The sequence below is a fragment of the Aquarana catesbeiana genome, linkage group LG13 (assembly GCF_042186555.1).
Source record: "Aquarana catesbeiana isolate 2022-GZ linkage group LG13, ASM4218655v1, whole genome shotgun sequence".
In the NCBI taxonomy this organism is placed as follows: domain Eukaryota; kingdom Metazoa; phylum Chordata; class Amphibia; order Anura; family Ranidae; genus Aquarana; species Aquarana catesbeiana.
The window spans coordinates 155,283,985-155,305,271 of record NC_133336.1 but is presented as its reverse complement, the minus strand read 5'-3'; the positions used below and the strand labels follow the sequence as shown (position 1 = coordinate 155,305,271).

General features: G+C 44.2%; 1 pseudogene; it reads right to left on the bottom strand.

The window, feature by feature from the left end:
* Nucleotides 1-8,237: 8,237 nt before the first annotated feature.
* On the bottom strand, nt 8,238-8,353 carry LOC141120654 (5S ribosomal RNA; annotated as a pseudogene).
* Between the last annotated feature and the right edge of the window lie 12,934 nt (nt 8,354-21,287).

The following is a 21,287-nucleotide window of genomic DNA, read 5'->3' as shown; positions in this document are numbered from 1 at the left end:
GAGGGCCCATAGAGTCCCTATGGGAGCCAGGCCTTCCGGCACCCCACCCCGTCCGTTCCTGGTACGCTTTCTCAACTATAAAGACAGGGACATGTTACTGGCTGAAGCAAGGAAGCACCAGGATCTCAGGTATGAGAACGCCAGGATTATGCTGTTTCCAGATTTCTCGGCGGAAATGCAACGCAGACGTCGATCCTTCACGGATGTGAAGAGAAGGCTCAGAGAAAAAGAATTGAAATACAGCATGCTATATCCAAGTCGTCTCCGAGTGCAATATAAAGGCTCTGTTAAGTTTTTTGATACCCCACAAGAGGCGTGCGACTGGCTGGATGCAAACCCATAAATTTCACACAATGCCAATTGACTCTGCAATGTGCTTCAGTTTTTCTATTTTTTTTTAAATTTTTTCTTGAATTTTGTTGTTTCCAAACTAAGCGTTTCTGGCCATATTAGAGCTGATACTTCGTGGCAACTCTGGACTGCTGTGGGGGAGTGACCCCCGATGTTCTCTACACTATTTTTGGCTGCCGAGGGGGGACATGCTTTGTCTGCTCTTTCTGTTTTCCCCCATTGGCCCTGGGTTTCTCAAGCTGGGGAGGGAATGGAATGCCCACTACAGTTGTACTCCTGATTTTTTCTAATACCCGTTTGCTTTACACGGGTGGTCGGGTGCAAGCTGTTCTTTATCTGAACTTCTGCCGAGACTTCACAGAAGTTCACGGACATTTTTCTTCAATCAACGGATGCCGAACTTTCGTTTTCCAAGGTGGAACTCTCTGAGGGTTGTTAGTTTTTGGGATCAAGCTGCATACCGGACAATTTTTCTTCTTCTTTTTCTTTTTCAATTTGAAATTTTGTTTTACCTGTTTTTAGGTTGGAACCATTTTTCAGGTTCCTCAGGTTCTGGTATGATAGCAGGGGGGGGTGTTGTTAGGCCACTGTCACGGCGACTTTATTGATTCTGCATATATATCTTTAAAGGTACACATGTCCTCATATAGGGCTTTCCAAACAATTTGTACTCAACTGCATGTTATCTTGAAGATCATGTATTTCTTAATATCCCCTGATGGATAGTAACATAAGAATTTTCTCATGGAATGTCAGAGGTTTGAACAGCAAATTTAAAAGAGCAACGGTTTTCCAATATTCGAAACAGGTGAAGCCACATATCGTCCTCCTGCAGGAGACTCACTTAGAGGGCAGCAAAATTCTGTCCCTGCGTAAACCATGGATCCAGAGGGCAATTCATTCTACTTATTCCACCTATGCAAGAGGAGTATCTATACTAATAAGTAAAGTTATAACTTGTACAATACATCAGGTGGTTACGGATCCGGGGGGACGGTATGTGGCGGTATCTTTAGAAATATATAATTATAAATTCCTATTGGTTAATGTATACTTACCTCCTCCATTCCAGGTAAAATGTCTGTATGATCTAATGGTAACACTGGCTCCATTTCTTCATTTGCCAGTTCTCATAATGGGTGATTATAATGCCATTCTGGACCGGGTACTGGATTCCTCCAATGCCGCTAGGCCAGCCTCGGTGGACCTATGCTCCTGGGCAGATATGGCTGGCTTAACGGAAGTGTGGAGATGGAAACACCCTGACGGTACGGCCTACTCGCATTTGTCCTCTGCACACAGATCTTCCGCAAGGATTGATTTAGCATTTGGAAACGCCTCCTTGTTGAAGTATGTGTGTGCGGCGGAGTACTTGTCGGGAGGGGTTTCTGATCATAATCCTCTTCTGCTTACTATGAAGTTTCCCTCGGAAACTAGCAAAGGGTGTTGGAGGTTATCACCTGACTGGTTACTGGAGGAGCAGGTGTGTACCCATGTTCAAAAATCAGTAGAAACATTTTGGAAATGTAACGAAGGTTCAGTAAACACTAATATAGAATGGGATGCCTTTAAAACAGTGATTAGGGGGAGTGCATATCTGCTATCAGCTCAGCAAAAAAAGACCAAAAATGTGAGGGGGGAAGCTCTTCTTACCATGGAACGGGAGGTAGCACAGATGCAGGCGGACTCTCCTTCCGAGACAGGGTATGTCTCATTACTTGAAGCAAGACGCTCGATTGATTTACATTTTAAAGCTCTGGCTGGCAAGGAGATTAAACAGAGGGCGGAGGTCATTTTTGCTGAAGGAGATAAGAATGGTAGGCTTCTGGCTAGTCTGGTTGCTGACCACAAGGCACCGGTTAGTGTTCCGGTGGTGAAGGGAGAGGGTGGGACTCTCATAACTGAACCAGAAGGCATTTTAGAGGAATTTGTACGTTTTTACACAAAGTTGTATTCTCCTATACCACAATATAACGCTAGAGAGCTGGATGAGTTATTACAAACACTTAACATGACTAAATTATCAGAAGCTGATGCTGCGTCCTTAGATGAACCTATTTCTGTGCTTGAAGTAGAGGCCGCCATATTGGCGTTTCCCCTTAAGAAGGCGCCGTGACCAGATGGGATCCCCGCAGACTTCTATAAGTCATATTTATCTCAAGTGGCCCCTAGGTTGACAAAGCTTTTTGCTTTCTGTTGGGAACAGGGTACTTTGCCGGCGTCCATGATGGAGGCATATATGGTGCTCCTTCTGAAGCCAGAAAAGGATCCTCTGGAATGTTCCTCATATCGCCCCATAGCACTCTTAAATATGGATCTGAAGATTCTTGCCAAAGTTCTAGCAATGCGTGTGGCAAAGGTCCTCTCAACGGTAGTTGATATTGATCAGACGGGTTTTATGCCTGGCATGTCAACTGACACAAATTTGAGAAGATTATTTACACATATCCAATTGGAAGCACCTGAGTGCCCAGCAAGGGTTGTAGTCTCCATAGACATCGAAAAATCTTTTGACACTGTGGATTGGGGATATATGCATAAAGTGCTGGAAACTTTAGGGTTTGGTCCTGTGTTTTGTCACTGGATAGCGATGTTATACAGTGAACCCAGGACGGCAATAAGGCTGGGATTTTCAATCTCTGATTTCTTTAAAATTAGTAGGGGCACTAGGCAGGGGTGCCCTCTCTCCCCATTTCCGTTTGCAATGATGATGGAACCTATTGCCAGGGTGCTAAGGAGATCTAGTGAGGTAGGAGAAATTCAAGTGGGGACAATTCAAGAATGTGTGGCGCTTTACGCGGACGACTTGCTGCTGCTTTCTACTCCACCCTCAATGGAATCATTGGATCCTTTATATGGCACCCAAAGGCACCTAGGATAAGCTTAAAGACCCTTCAAGAACCATGGGGGCAGGGAGGTTTAGCACTTCCAGACTGGCAAAAATATTATTTGGCTGGACAAATGGTGTTTGCCAGACGTTGGCTGATGGCCGATAGTGGAGACTCTGCTAATGTTCTGAAAGCAGCATATATTGGGTCGTATGAAAGTTTGAGTTTAACCCTATACAGAGGTCCAAAGTCGGGGCTACCCATGACTACCTCTATGAGAGCCACTATTAAAGCATGGGAGGTTGCTACTACTTTAGTATCCCCTAGTTATGTGGTAGTCACACCATCAGCACCATTATGGTTCAACCCAAATCTTTCACATTTCTGCTCCATTCCAGATCCTACAGTGTGGTCTGGTAGGGGCATAAAGAAACTGGAGGATATTGTCAGAGAAGGAGATCTTCCTACTTTTGATCAGCTTAAGGCAAAACACGATCTTCCAAACGCCACCTTTTTTCCATACCTGCAGCTGCGCCATGCCTTCAGGGCGCAGTTCGGGAACTGAAGGGTGGAATATCTCCCTTCATCACTGGAACTCATGTTAAAAGATGAAGACTTAACTAAACCATTATCAACAATTTATAAATCTTTATTTAAAAAAACACAGATTGGGGTAGTCAAGTGTAAGGAAAGATGGGAGAGGGAGGTTCCAGAATTGCAAGGAGAAGACTGGGATGATATGTGGGACCACCCATTTAAAAACGTAGTATCAGCCCGTGATCGACTAATTCAATTCAAATTTCTCCATCGCATTTACTTAACTCCAGTTCGGCTGTCGCGGATTTTCCCGTCCTCTGATGGAAAGTGCTGGAGATGTATGCTTTCCCCGGCGGATGCGAAACACATTTTTTGGGACTGCTCGAAAATAAATAACTTCTGGAGGGAGGTTACAGATTGCCTGACAGAGGTGCTCAGTACCCCAGTACCCTTGACTCCCAGAGTTTGTCTCATTGGATTAGTGGAGGAAGTGGTGCCATCTTTGGCACACCGCACTCTACTGAATATAGGCCTATTTTATGGTAAAAAAGCTATTTTATTGAAATGGAAGAATACAGCGGCACCCACACTTTCTTTCTGGAAGGGTTTGGTCAGCTCGGTAATACCCTTGTATAAGGCTACATATAGAATCAGAGGTTGTCTAAAGAAATTCTCAAAGGTATGGCAACCATGGTTGGATGCAACAGTAACTGTAGGCTAATATAATCAACATGCTGTAGGTTGGTGAATTAGCACCATGAAGTGGGACTGGTAGGGATAGATGATGTCATGATGTCTTTACTCTATAGAAGCTTTCAGTGTCTCCTGTAATGTTTTTTCTATGCCAAAAAGAGTGGACATTGCTGTGCATTCAGAGGACAGTGTAAATTCATATTTACAGGGTATAATCACTTTTTTATTTAACATTGCAGTACCGTGACAGTTGGTCGGGTTAGGGTGGGGGGAGTAATAGGGATTAGTAGAATATGTTAGATCTTAATGTACAGCCCTACGTGGCGGATTCGAGGATGGGTATGTTGCCCGTCTGGTTGTTACAGTAGATGGTATGTTGTATTGTTTTTCTTATCTGCAAAATTAATAAAAAGAATTAAAAAAAAAAAAAAAGCAAATTGGTACATTATGTGTATACACAAGAACCACATATAAAATTACATATAAGAGAAACACATGGCTATATGTACTCCCTGATTAAAAAAGAGCATATTGTTAACAATATAACAATAATAGCACAAAAAGGAGGAACAACCAAATATATGAGTAGGTAAAAAACATGGTGCTAAAATCATGAATTTTAAGCTGAAAATTATTATAATATATGCACACATGTACACATACTGTATGTGTGCATGCAACCCTCACATAAAACCCCCCACACATATATACACGCATGTATACACATACACACATATATACAGTTCATGTAAATGCACATATAAAAGGAATAATAAAATGATTGTTAAAATAATGACTCAACTGGATCAACATATCACAATTCAATTGCATACTGTGCATACTGTTGACACATCGCTGTAATAACTAATATATAGGACTTGTTAAGTGGCAAAAAGAAGAAAAAATAGGAATTGCACAGATGTTACCAGAGGTGTTTTGTCATAGTATAGTGTCAATCTCTAGTTTCTCATTTAACCCTCCGGGTGCCAAAGAATTCAACATAAAAATAGGATTTTTATAACAGCTTACCTGTAAAATCCTTTTCTTTTGAAGTACATCACGGGACACAGAGCCATAGTAATTACTATGTGGGTTATAGTCCACCTTCAGGTGCTGGACACTGACACCCTAAACAGGAAGTTGCCTTCCTATATAACCCCTCCTGTACCGGGAGCATCTCAGTTTTGTAGCAAAGCAATACATGTGTATACTAGAAAGAGGGGTGGGACCTCTGTGTCCCGTGATGTACTTCAAAAGAAAAGGATTTTACAGGTAAGCTGTTATAAAAATCCTATTTTCTTTCATCGTACATCACGGGACACAGAACCATAGTAATTACTATGTGGGATGTCCCAGGACAATGCCAACTGAGGGGAGGAAGACACAACAAAAGTAGGGCACCATGAGATCAAAGGACTCATACTGCTGCCTGCAGTATACTGCACCCAATGGCGACATCCTCGTGTCTTTTTACATCCACCTGATAGAATCTGGTAAATGTATGGATTGAAGACCAAGTTGCAGCCTTGTAGGTTTGAGCCATGGAGGCTTGGTGATGCACTGCCCACGAAGCACTAACAGCCCTAGAGAAGTGCGTTTTGATTTGAGAGGGTAGAAACTACCTCTTTAAACCATAAGCTAGAACAATTACTTGTCAAGTCCATTTAGAATAGTAGATTTCCATGCTGCCTGTCCTCTTTTGGAACCTTCAGACAATCTGAACAAAATATCAGTTTTCCGAATCTGAGCAGTCGTCTATAAGTAGACTGCTCTCACCACATCAAGAGAATGTAGTGATTTTTCTTCCATAGAACGGGGTTCTGGAAAAAATAAAGATAGAACAATATCCTGGTTTAGATAAACACCTGATACTACCTTCTGTAAAAAGTTAGGATGAGGACGCAATACTATTTTATCTTTGTGAACAATAATAATATGGCTCTTTACAAGAAAAAGCAGCCAATTCTGATACCCTTCTTGCAGCAGATATGGTTACCAGAAAAAATTGTTTCTTTGTCAAAAAAGGACCAAGGGAATATGTCGTATCGCTGTTTTGCAATGCCACCAAAACTAAATTCAAATCCCAAGGGTTCGGGGTTGACCTAACCAGGGATTAAGCCGTGTTATTCGCTGAATAAAGTTATGAACCAAAGAAAGAGAAGCAAGTGGTCTCTGAAATAATACCGATAAGGCCGAAACCTGTCCTTAGTAGCACGGCCAGCTTTATTTCTCACCCCATCTGCAGAAAGTCATAGAATCTACCTTTGACCTATTTCCTGGGGTGCAACCCCTGGTTTCATACCAGGAGACATATGCTTCCCAGACTCCATAATATATAATTATGGAGGCCGGCTCCTTTACATTAACCAAGCTAAAACCACTGAACCTGACAGCCCACGTTTCTTCAGAGTGTGGGTCTCAATAGCCAAACCATTAAATTTAGCATTTGTAAGGTAGGATGGAATACCGGACCTTGCAAAAGAAGGTCTGGCCGTGGTGGTAGGGTCCATGGGTCCCCTATTGTCATCTTTTACGATCTCTGCATACAAAGATTTCCTGGGCCCCGCTAGGGGCCACAAGAATCACCAACTTCCCTTCCTGCTTGATCCTGCGAAGAAGTCGTGGACGCAGGCAGAATAGGAGGGTGTCAAGTTCTAGGTGCGAGGCCGGATTGCTGAGAGTGCGCCGCTTGCGACTAAGTGCAGCGTAACCCTGGGAGTGAGACAGGGAGTACGGTGCCCAAAGGTGCATGGGTTGCCTGATGTTGAGGGTTGGATAGCTAAGAGCCGCTTGGGTGCGTTGGGCAATTGTGCGTGGAAGTATTCCAGTGGAGAAACCAGGAACGGGGTCAAGGCAGGCCAGGGGTCGTGAACCATAGGAGCAGTCCGGAAGAGGCACAATAGGTTTAATCAGGAACAAGGTCAGTAGCCAGGCCAGGGGTCAAGACCGATCAGACAAGCAGGGGTACAGACAGGAGCGTAGTCAAGTCCAAGCCAGAGGTCGATGCAGGCGGAGATCAGGGTGAGTCAGGCAGGCCGAATAGTAAACAGGAACCAGGAAGTCAGATGCAGGAAGCAGGTACTGGGAACACAGGAAGCTGATGATAATCCAGCAACTTGCATACAACTGCAGCAGGTTTAAATAGGCCAGAGGGTGCCAAACACCGTCACTGTGTGCGCATGCGCCTGGGGATGCGCCTGGCACGGTGATGACGGTTACTGGCAGGATTACCAGTCCTAATACTATTTCCCTGACAGAGGGAATGCATAAATCAGTGAGAACTGATTCCACGGGAATAGCAAGGCATCTGTTCCACATGCTAGCGGATCCTTTGTTTTTGACACAAAGTTGTTGATTTCTTTGTTGAACGTGGACGTAAACAGATCTATGTCTGGGATCCCCCATCTTTGACATATTGAGAGGAAGATATCGGGGTGAAGGAACCATTCTCCCGGGAACAACTGCTGGCAATTCAAGTAGTCAGCCTGCCAATTTTCTATTGCTAGAATGAAGACCATTCAAGCAAAGTACATTGTTATCTGCCCAAGATAGGCTATGATTCACCTTTCTCTGGGAGCGCACAATTTCTTGTGCCCCCTTGGTGATTAATATAGGCCATTGCTGTGGCATAGTCAGATTGAATCCTGGCAGGACAATACCATAAACTGAACGTTTAGGCCCTCAGAACCAAGTGCTCTGCCTGAATTTCTAAAATGATAACGGGCAAGGCCATTTCTGATCTGGGCCACTTCCGTGGTAACTGAAGGAAGGATTTTCCCCTTTGCAGATTTTTGGATTTTAACCATAAACTGAGGCTCTGGCGTACCCAGCCAACAGCACCTGGTATTTCCAGGTGGTCTATCCGGGTACTAACCAGGCTCGACCCTGCTTAGCCTCCAAGATCAGACGAGATCGGGCGCTTTCAGGGTGATGTGGCCGTAGGCTTTGGAGTCAGACACATTGGGAATCTAGAGCTTGAACCCTTTGTTCCAAGCCGATAGGATACTGTTTAGCAGCAGTCTCGAATGAAACTGAGCATAAGGAACTGCCTCGAATGAAGCCACCATCTTTCCCAACAACCTCATGCAAAGTTGAATAGAAGAATTCATCTTGCTTCGACCACCTAAATCAGTTCAGCTGATCTTTTTCCTGGAGCAAGAATACCCCTTTTCTGGGTGTACCTATGATCAGACCCAAGTATTTTAGCCTTTTTCATGGATTTAGAGAAGATTTCTCCTAGGTTGAGTATCTGACCTAGATATTCCAGGTAGTTGAATGTGGTGACCATACTTTGGTCTAAGCAGGCTACCAACTGGGCTATCAAGAACAGATCATCCAGGTAAACCATAATCGTTATACCTTGGGCCCTTAATCTGGCTAGAAGAGGGGCCAGAACCTTTGTAAACACTCAAGGTGCAGTAGCTAGACCGGAAAGCAGAGCTACACACTGAAAATTAAGATTTTCCACCTTGAAAAGTAGATATTACTAGTGAGCGAGGAAATAGGCATATGGAGGTATGCATCTTTGACGTCGATTGACGCCAGAAGTTCTCCTCCTTGTAGGATGGCGATAACTGATTGGACTGACTCCATGCGAAAAAAGAGTGGTTATATTCAGAAATTGAATTTAAATTTTTGAGATACAGAATGTCCATTTGGATCTAACCAAACCTCAAATTCTGCTCTTACACGGGGGCCACCATGATCACTTTTTGTCAAAAAGATGGTCCAATGCTTGAGAGAAAGACTTTTTTCTCTGGAATCTTAGGAACATTTGATCTGTGAAAACGAGGAGACGGGAACTCTTGGAACTCCAGTTTGTACCTTGGAGCTATTGAGGAAGTCCCCCATTCGTCTTGACACTCTTCCTGCCAGATCCTTGAGAACTGCAGAAGAATTCCCCCTATTGAGCGAGTGGGGGCGCCTCCTCATAAGGAGGCTTCAGTATCTTGTAGGTTTCCTCCCCCAAGACCTCTTTTGTCTCCAGGGTTATCTTTGAAGCTGACGGCGGAAGCCGTCGAGGCTGATGCCCCTGGCACAGGAGAAGGAGCTTTAAAACGAAAATATATATACTCCTTTTCTTAAATGGCAAAAGGGGTACTTTTTCCACTAGAATTTATTTGGGTGTATTATCCAAACCATCCCCAAATAGCTGTTTTACCGCAAAAAGGAAGACTAGCCAGGAGCGCCTGCATGGTGCTTAGTGAAGGGCGCAAGACCTGAAGGATAGAATCTCTCATAGCAACTATTGCAAACATAAAGCTGCCAGATCCTGGGCCTGCTGAGCAGGATAACCTTGAACACCTGTTTAAACTGGTCTCTCAATGATTAAGCAATTACTGTCAGCACAGCCCGGGACACTCAATCTGCAAGAAAAAAAAGTGATCCGTTGGATACCTAAGCATTTGAGCATTGTCTGCCAGACAAGTCAAACTCCTATTCACAGAGGATATAGCAACGTTAATTGCTGGTATACCCTACTTGGTGAATTTCGTCCACCATAGGATAATGTGTGAAAACTTTTTAGGAGGGAAAATAATGCTTATCTGGGTGATCCTCTCAGATACAAAAAAGCTTTTCCAACAATGAATGGACAGGAAAAGGCATGCACAGCTTGAGGAGGCTTTAGCAAACCCAAACACCCAGTTAAGAGTACATAAATGTGGAGCGAATCTTAAGATTGAAACAGCTGATTCTCCCACATTTGACACCTCAGAAGAGGAGTCATCAGCCTCACCACGGTCCCCTGAGGGAATTCGTCTTCTCCCGCCCCTAGTTCCTCAGTTTGAGGGTCCTGGGTAATGAAAGAGATCCTTTTGCATTCTGGCCCACACTGGGATGCGATTAAAGTCGCTAAACTTTTTTTTTTTTAAAACCTATCATGGCTGAGGAAAAAAGATCTTTTTAGTAAAATAAACAGGGATTGCAGTGTTGAAAACAGTTGCAAACATTTCATGGCCCCGATACTCACTGTCCAGCCACCCCCTCTCAGGGGAGGATGCCATTTGTAGAGATGAGTAGGCTTTCCAGAGCTTGAGGGAGACCCTTTTAGCTCTTTTTTGGGGGTGTGTCAACCCCCCCTTCTGACCTTATCTACTCTACTCTGCTTCAATCAATACATGTATACTGCTGCTCACCTAAACGGTGGACCTCCTCTTTTAACATCTTCAGGCTGGTGCTTCTATATGAAGTCTTTGTGTCTGCTTGTATATGTGGTTAACTTCTCATAGCTACTGTACATGTATGGCTAATGCTGCTTTCTGGCATATGAAGAAAAGTGTAATTTCTGATTATAGATTAGTCTGGATTTTATTGTCCATCCTGCTGACTACATTTAAGACTGATGGATATTTTTTGTTGTGTCTTTTTAACCACTTCAGCCCCGGAAGGATTTACCCCCTTTCTGACCAGAGCACTTTTTACAATTTGGCACTGCGTCGCTTTAACTGTTAATTGCGCGGTCATGCAATGCTGTACCCAAACAAAATTTGCGTCCTTTTCTTCCCACAAATAGAGCTTTCTTTTGATGGTATTTTATCACCTCTGCCGTTTTTATTTTTTGCGCTATACACGGAAAAAGAAATAAATAATAAATGATATTTTCTACTTTTTGTTATAAAAAAAATCCAATAAACTCAATTTTAGTCACACATTTAGGCCAAAATGTATTCGGACACATGTCTTTGGTAAAAAAAATATCAATAAGTGTATATTTATTGGTTTGCGCAAAAGTTATAGCGCCTACAAACTAGGGTACATTTTCTGGAATTTACACAGCCTTTAATTTATGACTGCCTATGTCATATCTTGAGGTGCTAAAATGGCAGGGCAGTACAAAACCCCCACAAATGACCCCATTTTGGAAAGTAGACACCCCAAAGAAATTGCTGAGAGGCATGTTGAGCCAATTGAATATTCATTTTTTTTGTCCCAAGTGATTGAATAATGACAAAAAAAAAAAAATTACAAAAAGTTGTCACTAAATGATATATTGCTCACACAGGCATTGGGCATATGTGGAATTGCACCCCAAAATATATTCAGCTGCTTCTCCTGAGTACATGCCTCAAAGCAAATAGCTTGGGGTGTCTACTTTCCAAAATGGGGTCATTTGGGGGAGGGGTTTGCCACCTGGGCATTTCATGGCCTCTGAAACTGTGATAGGCAGTGAAGAGTGAAATCAAAAATTTACGCCCTTAGAAAGCCTGAAGGCAGTGCTTGGTTTTCGGGTCCCGTGCGCGGCTAGGCTCCCAAAAAGTCCCACACATGTGGTATCCCCATACTCAGGAGAAGCAACAGAATGTATTTTGGGGTGTGATTTCACATATTCCCATGGCATGTTTGAGCAATATATCATTTAGTGACAACTTTGTGCAAAAAAAAAAAAAAATTTGTCTCTTTCCCGCAACTTGTGTCACAATATAAAATATTCCATGGACTCGACATGCCTCTCAGCAAATAGCTTGGGGTGTCTACTTTCCAAAATGGGGTCATTTGGGGGTGTTTTGAACTGTCGTGGCATTTTATGCGCAACATTTAGAAGCTTATGTCACACATCACCCACTCTTCTAACCACTTGAAGACAAAGCCCTTTCTGACGCTTTTTGATTACATGAAAAAATTTTTTTTTTTTGCAAGAAAATTACTTTGAACCCCCAAACATTATATATTTTTTTAAAGCAAATGCCCTACAGATTAAAATGGTGGGTGTTTCATTTTTTTTTTCACACAGTATTTGCACAGCGATTTTTCAAACGCATTTTTTGGGGAAAAAACACACTTTTTTAAATTTTAATGCACTAAAGCACACTATATTGCCCAAATGTTTGATGAAATAAAAAAGATGATCTTAGGCCGAGTACATGGATACCAAACATGACATGCTTTAAAATTGCGCACAAACGTGCAGTGGCAACAAAATTAATACATTTTTAAAAGCCTTTACAGGTCTACTGCTAAAATTACTGCCCTCGATCTAACCTTCGCGATGATACCTCACATGCATGGTGCAATTGCTGTTTACATTTGACACCAGACCGACACTTGCGTTCGCCTTAGCGCGAGAGCAGGGGGGGACAGGGGTGCTTTTTTTTTTTTTCTTTATATTTTTTTCTTTTTTATCTTATTTTTAAACTGTTCCTTTCATTTTTTTTTTTTAAATCATTTTTATTGTTATCTCAGGGAATGTAAATATCCCCTATGATAGCAATAGGTAGTGACAGGTACTCTTTTTTGAAAAAATTGGGGTCTATTAGACCCTAGATTTCTCCTCTGCCCTCAAAGCATCTGACCACACCAGGATAGGTGTGATAAAATGCTTCCCCAATTTCCCAATGGCGCTGTTTACATCCGGCGAAATCTAAGTCATAAAATGCTCGTAGCTTCCGGTTTCTTAGGCCATAGAGATGTTTGGAGCTACTCTGGTCTCTGATCAGCTCTATGGTAAGCTGGCTGAATCACCGGCTGCATTCTCAGGTTCCCTGTTGAGACAGGAGAGCCAGAGAAAAACACGGAAGACGGTGGGGGGGGGGCATTCCCTCCCACTGCTTGTAAAAGCAGTCTAGAGGCTAATTAGCCGCTAGGATTGCTTTTACATGAAAGCCGACCGCTGGCTGAAAAGAATGATACCAAGATGATACCTAAACCTGCAGGCATCATTCTGGTATAACCACTCAGAGTCGTGAATGGCGTACCTGAAGACAAAAAATGGTTAACAATAAAGCACAGTAAACGGTAAAGTATAAAAAATTGCATACCTGAAAAGCAAACATGATAAAACATAATAACAATAAAACATTGCAGAATAGAATACAGTAAAAAAGAGCAGAACAATAGAGAGAGAATAGAGAGAGAGAGAACAATAAAACGCCAACAATTTTTTTTAATTTTATATTTTTGTTTGTGTTTTTTTTTTTTTACACTTTTTTTTGTAACTGTAACTTTTATAACTGTAACCGGTTCCAGGTTCGGGTCTCTCAAAATGCGAAGGCATCTTGGGAGACCCTGTGAAAGTGTGCCTAGTCTGTGCAATGCTGTACCCTACGCTAATACTCAACTAGTGTATGGTAGCGTTCAAAACATTCACCAGTGCAAAGACCAGGATTGTCAGGACAGGAGGGACAATAATAGCGGGTGTCACGCCTATATCCACGCTTGCTGCAGACACGACATCTTTTTTGGGGGTTCGTTGGGTAGGGGTACTCGGGAGGACATAAAGAAAATGCCTCTCATGCAGCCGACTGCATTTGGTTGGGGATGTGAAGGGGGGAAGTACGGGCGCTGCAGAAGCAGTGGGTTCCCAATTAGGATTGGCGAATGCAGCAGGAAGGGCATTATGGGCACGACGGGCCTGTGTTTGTCTTTTTGGTGGCAGCAGGCACTACTTGTGCTTGCCACCTCACCAGCTTGAACTGCACTTATGGGACTCGCCACGTCACCAAGTGTTACTGCAGTGCTGGTTTGACTACGGCCGGGGTGTACTAGGTCACTGGCGCTTGCCAGTTCACCAAAACGCTCCCAAAAACCTGTTAGCAATCGCAGGGATCAGGCCTGACTCTGCGAAAGCTGCAGTTATGCGTTTAGGGTTTTGTAAGTGACAGTGATCGATCGATACTGAACTTGGGTGGGCTGGGCTGGGCCGAGCGGAGGGGCAAAACGCAGGTGCTAGCAGGTATCTGGGCTGATCCCGCTAACACTGCGTTTTTGGGAACCCTAAACTGCTGGGGACGCTAGTATAGATCTGATCGGATCAGATATTGATCCGTTCAGATACTATACCACTAAGGGAGGCGTATGCTGCGTGCGTGGGTGTTAGCGGTACTGGCGCTAACCTGATGCTGCTTGGGGCTGGTGCTTGCCAGTTCACCAAAACGCTACCAAAAAAACTGTTAGCGATTGCAGGGATCAGGCCTGACTCTGCGAACGCTGCAGTTATGCGTTTAGTGTTTTGTAAGTGACAGTGGTCGATTGATACTGCACTTGGGTGGGCTGAGCCAGGTGGAGGGGCAAAACGCAGGTGCTAGCAGGTATCTGGGCTGATCCCGCTAACACTGCGTTTTTGGGAACCCTAAACTGCTGGGGACGCTAGTATAGATCTGATCGGATCAGATATTGATCCATTCAGATACTATACCACTAAGGGAGGCGTATGCTGCTGCCTGGGGCGACGCATATCACCGACGGGCGATCAGGGGGCTAAACCTTTATTCAGTAATAAACGGCGGGTGCCCTGACACTATAAAAAATAAACGAACTAACCAGCGTTACCCGTAACGGTTATACGGTGATCAGTGGTGAAAGGGTTAACTAGGGGGCAATCAAGGGGTTAAAACATTTATTAGGTAGTATATGGGGGTCCCTGTCGCTATAAAACGCTGACGGCGAACCTAAATATTTACCTCCCTAACTAGCGTCACCAGTGACACTAATACAGCGATCAGAAAAATGATCGCTTAGCGACACTGGTGATGGGGGGTGATCAAGGGGTTAAATCTTTATTAGGGGGGTTGGGGGGTATCCTAGACCTAAAGGGGGCTAACACTCACTGCCCTAACACACTAACTATCACAAACTGACACCATGCAGTAATCAGAAAAAAAAAACTGCTTGGTGTCAGTGTGACGGGGGGGGAGGGGTGATTGGGGGGTGATCGGGGGGCGATCGGGGAGGGATCGGGGGTGTAAAGTATGCCTGGCATGTTCTACTGTGAGGTATAGTGTTGTGCACTCACTCAGATGTCTTCTCTCCTCGGAACGGAAACTGCCGAGCTGAGGAAAGATGACATCACATCCCCTGCCTCTGTGTACTACACAGAGGCAGGGGATGATTCTCATTGGCTGGGAGCGATCGCGGGCGGGGCCACGAATGGATGGCCTCCCCCTCATCTCTGATCGCTGCCAGACCAAAGCCGACCACCTCGGGCACCGGGGGGGAAGGGTCCGATCGGATCCCTCGCCCGCGGGAAGGCAATCACGTACCAGGTACGTGATTTTGCCTGCCCGTGCCATTCTGCCGCAGTATATCTGCGCTAGGCGGTCGGCAAGTGGTTAACTACACGTCTCTATTCGGCGTGAATAGTGCAGTTTGCTGAAAAGGCCAGTAATTTTGCCCTGCCTCTTTATGATCTATGCAGTCTCTGTTGTGCCTGCCCCATCGGCTGCGTTCAATGCTCGGAACCCTGATGCACACACACACACACTTTCTGTGTGTATGTTAAGGTGTACAGATCAGGTGGCAAATTGGAGTACATGCACACTAGAGGCTGGAAAATTAACGTTAAATAAAAGTAAGTTTAAACACCACCTCCTCCCTTGACAATTGCACTAATGCTCCCCTCTGCTGTCTCTGAGTGAAAGCGACTGCCACTTCTCTGAAAAATACATCCACACACGGATTTCTTTTCAGAGGCTATTGACATGCAGTGAGGAGGCGATATTCTGCATTAAACTCCTAAATGCTGCTGCAGCACAAACCCTTTTATTTGAATGAGTTGCATTCCGTAGTAGTGGGTTGTATCTGAAAAGCGTGGCATGCATTTGTGTTCAGCCCCCTTTACTCTGATACCCCTAACTAAAATCTAGTGTCAACTAACTAAACTCAATTGTCTTCAGAAGTCGCCTAATTAGTCAATAGAGTCCACCTGTGTGTAATTTAATCTCAGTATAAATACAGCTGTTCTGTGAAGCCCTCAGAGGTTTGCTAGAAAACCTCAGTGAACAAAAAGCATCATGAAGGCCAAGGAACACACCAGACAGGTCAGAAACAGTTGGAATTGGTGAAGCCTTTGTACCCCAGGGCAGACATCAATTTTTTGACTGTCCAAATTGGTAACCTGAGAAGTTAATTTAATAGGGAGCACATTACTAGCTAGGACTCCGAGAGATCGGGAGCAGCAGCAGATGATATATATGTCCCAAGGCTGTGGTCTTCCAACAGCCTGCGTTGTTTGCCAGACCACACCGAACCCAGGCTATCACTCTCAACACTTCCTTCCAGACTTCCTTCCATGCTGCTGTGGTGGGTGGGGTGGCTGTGTTGGTGAAGGAGCATGGCCCAACTCGCAGAGGTGCGTTTTATGGGTGAGTTTGCCCCTCGTCCCCTTGTTTAGGGCCTGAAGAATTATTTCCTCACCTATAGTGCCCTGGTCCTCCTCCATCTGTTTTAATTTATTGCCTGTCAGGCATCCAAACGCCTCCTGGCCATCAGGGGCCATGCTAATTGCAGCTGTAGCATGGCGAAGAAAAGCAGCTGTGGCCTTCTCCAGGTTGCTGGACTTCCTTTTGAGCTCATGACTGTTGCAGATTGAATGTTAACAAATAGAAAAGACTATCTTTCTGACCCCAGCATTTTTCATTCTTGTCCCAATCATTTCTGGCCACTACTGTCTATTGATATGTAAACCACTTTGTTAAATCAAAAATTTGTGATCAATAACATCTTTCAATTTTTGACAAGAAATATGTTCAACAATGCTATACCTGGGTCAAGCTGGGCTCCTCCACATCTTCCTCCTGGGTGGAAGGCCCAGGGTGGACCTCAGGAGCCTCAGCTGATATTGAAGGAAGTGTTGAGAGCGATGGCCTGGGTTTTGTCTGGTCGGACAAAAAAATGCAGGCTGTGGTAGTACCACAGCCTGGGGACATATACGTCATCTGCTGATGCTCCAGGTCTCTGGGAATCCTGGACTTCCTTGTGCTCCCTATTATATGTGCTCCTCAGGCTACCAATTTTGGCCTTCAAATAGTTGATGTCTGCCGTGGGATACACAGGCTTCACTAATTCCAACAGTTCCTCCATCGCTGCCTTCCTCTTTATATTGTTTGAATAGTCCCTTAATTTTACTTGCCAGAGACATGGCAGCTCCCTGTATTTTTCTATAAACTCTGGCAGGAAATCTGGGGCCGTAAATTTATCAACTATTTTATCTGCAAGACAAAACACAAGACAAACCCTAATGTCAGCCTAAACTCTCATAATCTTGTCCCAATATAAGCAGTATAGGCCACTAACCACTGATGCCCCAATTTACAATTGTACCTTCGTTCCAACGTCCCTTTGCGCAAAAACGATCTTCCATTTACACATCTGGACACAGGAGCACTAGTGTGGGACACCATAACACCGTTGTTATGGTGTCCCATGCAGGTGCTCCAGTGGATACTAGGGGTCTCTCCATGTGTGAAACAGGTAAGTATTCCAGCTTTTGAAAGGGAAAAAAATCATGTATTCAGCTTGGAACTCTGCCAAAACAGACAACTGGAAACACTTCCAAGCAATGTTTCATATTGCTATTTCTAGCCTAACATATCTATCTGCTAAGTATACCTTTTTTGTATTCACATAGGGGAGAAAAGAATAGGGACATCTGAGGACACCAGTAACCCCACACCGAATGAAGAAAGGCAACTCTTCATACACCCTGAAGATGTGGATGCAGGTGTTCAGGAAGTGCTGGGTGAAGTGGTAGAAATGGTGTCGACAACAGGTCAGTGTCTGAAACCACAGCTTCAGGTAATAGATGGATGCCTGCATATTTATAATACATGGTGTGTTTTTTTATTTTTAGGTGATGTGGATGTTGTGGAAGAAGAAACTCACTTCAGCAGTGCAAGTGCACAAATCCTGATCAGGGAGATCATGGTGTGCAATCGTGATTTGGAACAAATGAAACAAAACATCCATGATGTTCAAAAAAGACTGAGCAACATCATAGATATTTTAGGAAAAATCTAAACAAAAATAACATTTTATAATTGTCCAGTTTTAAATGAATCGCAAAGCCAAATTTCAAAGAAGCACACAGTGTGTCAACATGTGCTTTGAACCCCCAAACATTATATATTTTTTTAAAGCAAATGCCCTACAGATTAAAATGGTGGGTGTTTCATTTTTTTTTTCACACAGTATTTGCACAGCGATTTTTCAAACGCATTTTTTGGGGAAAAAACACACTTTTTTAAATTTTAATGCACTAAAGCACACTATATTGCCCAAATGTTTGATGAAATAAAAAAGATGAAATAAAAAAGATGCGCACAAACGTGCAGTGGCAACAAAATTAATACATTTTTAAAAGCCTTTAAAAGCCTTTACAGGTCTACTGCTAAAATTACTGCCCTCGATCTAACCTTCGCGATGATACCTCACATGCATGGTGCAATTGCTGTTTACATTTGACACCAGACCGACACTTGCGTTCGCCTTAGCGCGAGAGCAGGGGGGGACAGGGGTGCTTTTTTTTTTTTTCTTTATATTTTTTTCTTTTTTATCTTATTTTTAAACTGTTCCTTTCATTTTTTTTTTTTAAATCATTTTTATTGTTATCTCAGGGAATGTAAATATCCCCTATGATAGCAATAGGTAGTGACAGGTACTCTTTTTTGAAAAAATTGGGGTCTATTAGACCCTAGATTTCTCCTCTGCCCTCAAAGCATCTGACCACACCAGGATAGGAGTGATAAAATGCTTCCCCAATTTCCCAATGGCGCTGTTTACATCCGGCGAAATCTAAGTCATAAAATGCTCGTAGCTTCCGGTTTCTTAGGCCATAGAGATGTTTGGAGCTACTCTGGTCTCTGATCAGCTCTATGGTAAGCTGGCTGAATCACCGGCTGCATTCTCAGGTTCCCTGTTGAGACAGGAGAGCCAGAGAAAAACACGGAAGACGGTGGGGGGGGGGCATTCCCTCCCACTGCTTGTAAAAGCAGTCTAGAGGCTAATTAGCCGCTAGGATTGCTTTTACATGAAAGCCGACCGCTGGCTGAAAAGAATGATACCAAGATGATACCTAAACCTGCAGGCATCATTCTGGTATAACCACTCAGAGTCGTGAATGGCGTACCTGAAGACAAAAAAATGGTTAACAATAAAGCACAGTAAACGGTAAAGTATAAAAAATTGCATACCTGAAAAGCAAACATGATAAAACATAATAACAATAAAACATTGCAGAATAGAATACAGTAAAAAAGAGCAGAACAATAGAGAGAGAATAGAGAGAGAGAGAACAATAAAACGCCAACAATTTTTTTTAATTTTATATTTTTGTTTGTGTTTTTTTTTTTTTACACTTTTTTTTGTAACTGTAACTTTTATAACTGTAACCGGTTCCAGGTTCGGGTCTCTCAAAATGCGAAGGCATCTTGGGAGACCCTGTGAAAGTGTGCCTAGTCTGTGCAATGCTGTACCCTACGCTAATACTCAACTAGTGTATGGTAGCGTTCAAAACATTCACCAGTGCAAAGACCAGGATTGTCAGGACAGGAGGGACAATAATAGCGGGTGTCACGCCTATATCCACGCTTGCTGCAGACACGACATCTTTTTTGGGGGTTCGTTGGGTAGGGGTACTCGGGAGGACATAAAGAAAATGCCTCTCATGCAGCCGACTGCATTTGGTTGGGGATGTGAAGGGGGGAAGTACGGGCGCTGCAGAAGCAGTGGGTTCCCAATTAGGATTGGCGAATGCAGCAGGAAGGGCATTATGGGCACGACGGGCCTGTGTTTGTCTTTTTGGTGGCAGCAGGCACTACTTGTGCTTGCCACCTCACCAGCTTGAACTGCACTTATGGGACTCGCCACGTCACCAAGTGTTACTACAGTGCTGGTTTGACTACGGCCGGGGTGTACTAGGTCACTGGCGCTTGCCAGTTCACCAAAACGCTCCCAAAAACCTGTTAGCAATCGCAGGGATCAGGCCTGACTCTGCGAAAGCTGCAGTTATGCGTTTAGGGTTTTGTAAGTGACAGTGATCGATCGATACTGAACTTGGGTGGGCTGGGCTGGGCCGAGCGGAGGGGCAAAACGCAGGTGCTAGCAGGTATCTGGGCTGATCCCGCTAACACTGCGTTTTTGGGAACCCTAAACTGCTGGGGACGCTAGTATAGATCTGATCGGATCAGATATTGATCCGTTCAGATACTATACCACTAAGGGAGGCGTATGCTGCGTGCGTGGGTGTTAGCGGTACTGGCGCTAACCTGATGCTGCTTGGGGCTGGTGCTTGCCAGTTCACCAAAACGCTACCAAAAAAACTGTTAGCGATTGCAGGGATCAGGCCTGACTCTGCGAACGCTGCAGTTATGCGTTTAGTGTTTTGTAAGTGACAGTGGTCGATTGATACTGCACTTGGGTGGGCTGGGCCAGGTGGAGGGGCAAAACGCAGGTGCTAGCAGGTATCTGGGCTGATCCCGCTAACACTGCGTTTTTGGGAACCCTAAACTGCTGGGGACGCTAGTATAGATCTGATCGGATCAGATATTGATCCATTCAGATACTATACCACTAAGGGAGGCGTATGCTGCTGCCTGGGGCGACGCATATCACCGACGGGCGATCAGGGGGCTAAACCTTTATTCAGTAATAAACGGCGGGTGCCCTGACACTATAAAAAATAAACGAACTAACCAGCGTTACCCGTAACGGTTATACGGTGATCAGTGGTGAAAGGGTTAACTAGGGGGCAATCAAGGGGTTAAAACATTTATTAGGTAGTATATGGGGGTCCCTGTCGCTATAAAACGCTGACGGCGAACCTAAATATTTACCTCCCTAACTAGCGTCACCAGTGACACTAATACAGCGATCAGAAAAATGATCGCTTAGCGACACTGGTGATGGGGGGTGATCAAGGGGTTAAATCTTTATTAGGGGGGTTGGGGGGTATCCTAGACCTAAAGGGGGCTAACACTCACTGCCCTAACACACTAACTATCACAAACTGACACCATGCAGTAATCAGAAAAAAAAAACTGCTTGGTGTCAGTGTGACGGGGGGGGAGGGGTGATTGGGGGGTGATCGGGGGGCGATCGGGGAGGGATCGGGGGTGTAAAGTATGCCTGGCATGTTCTACTGTGAGGTATAGTGTTGTGCACTCACTC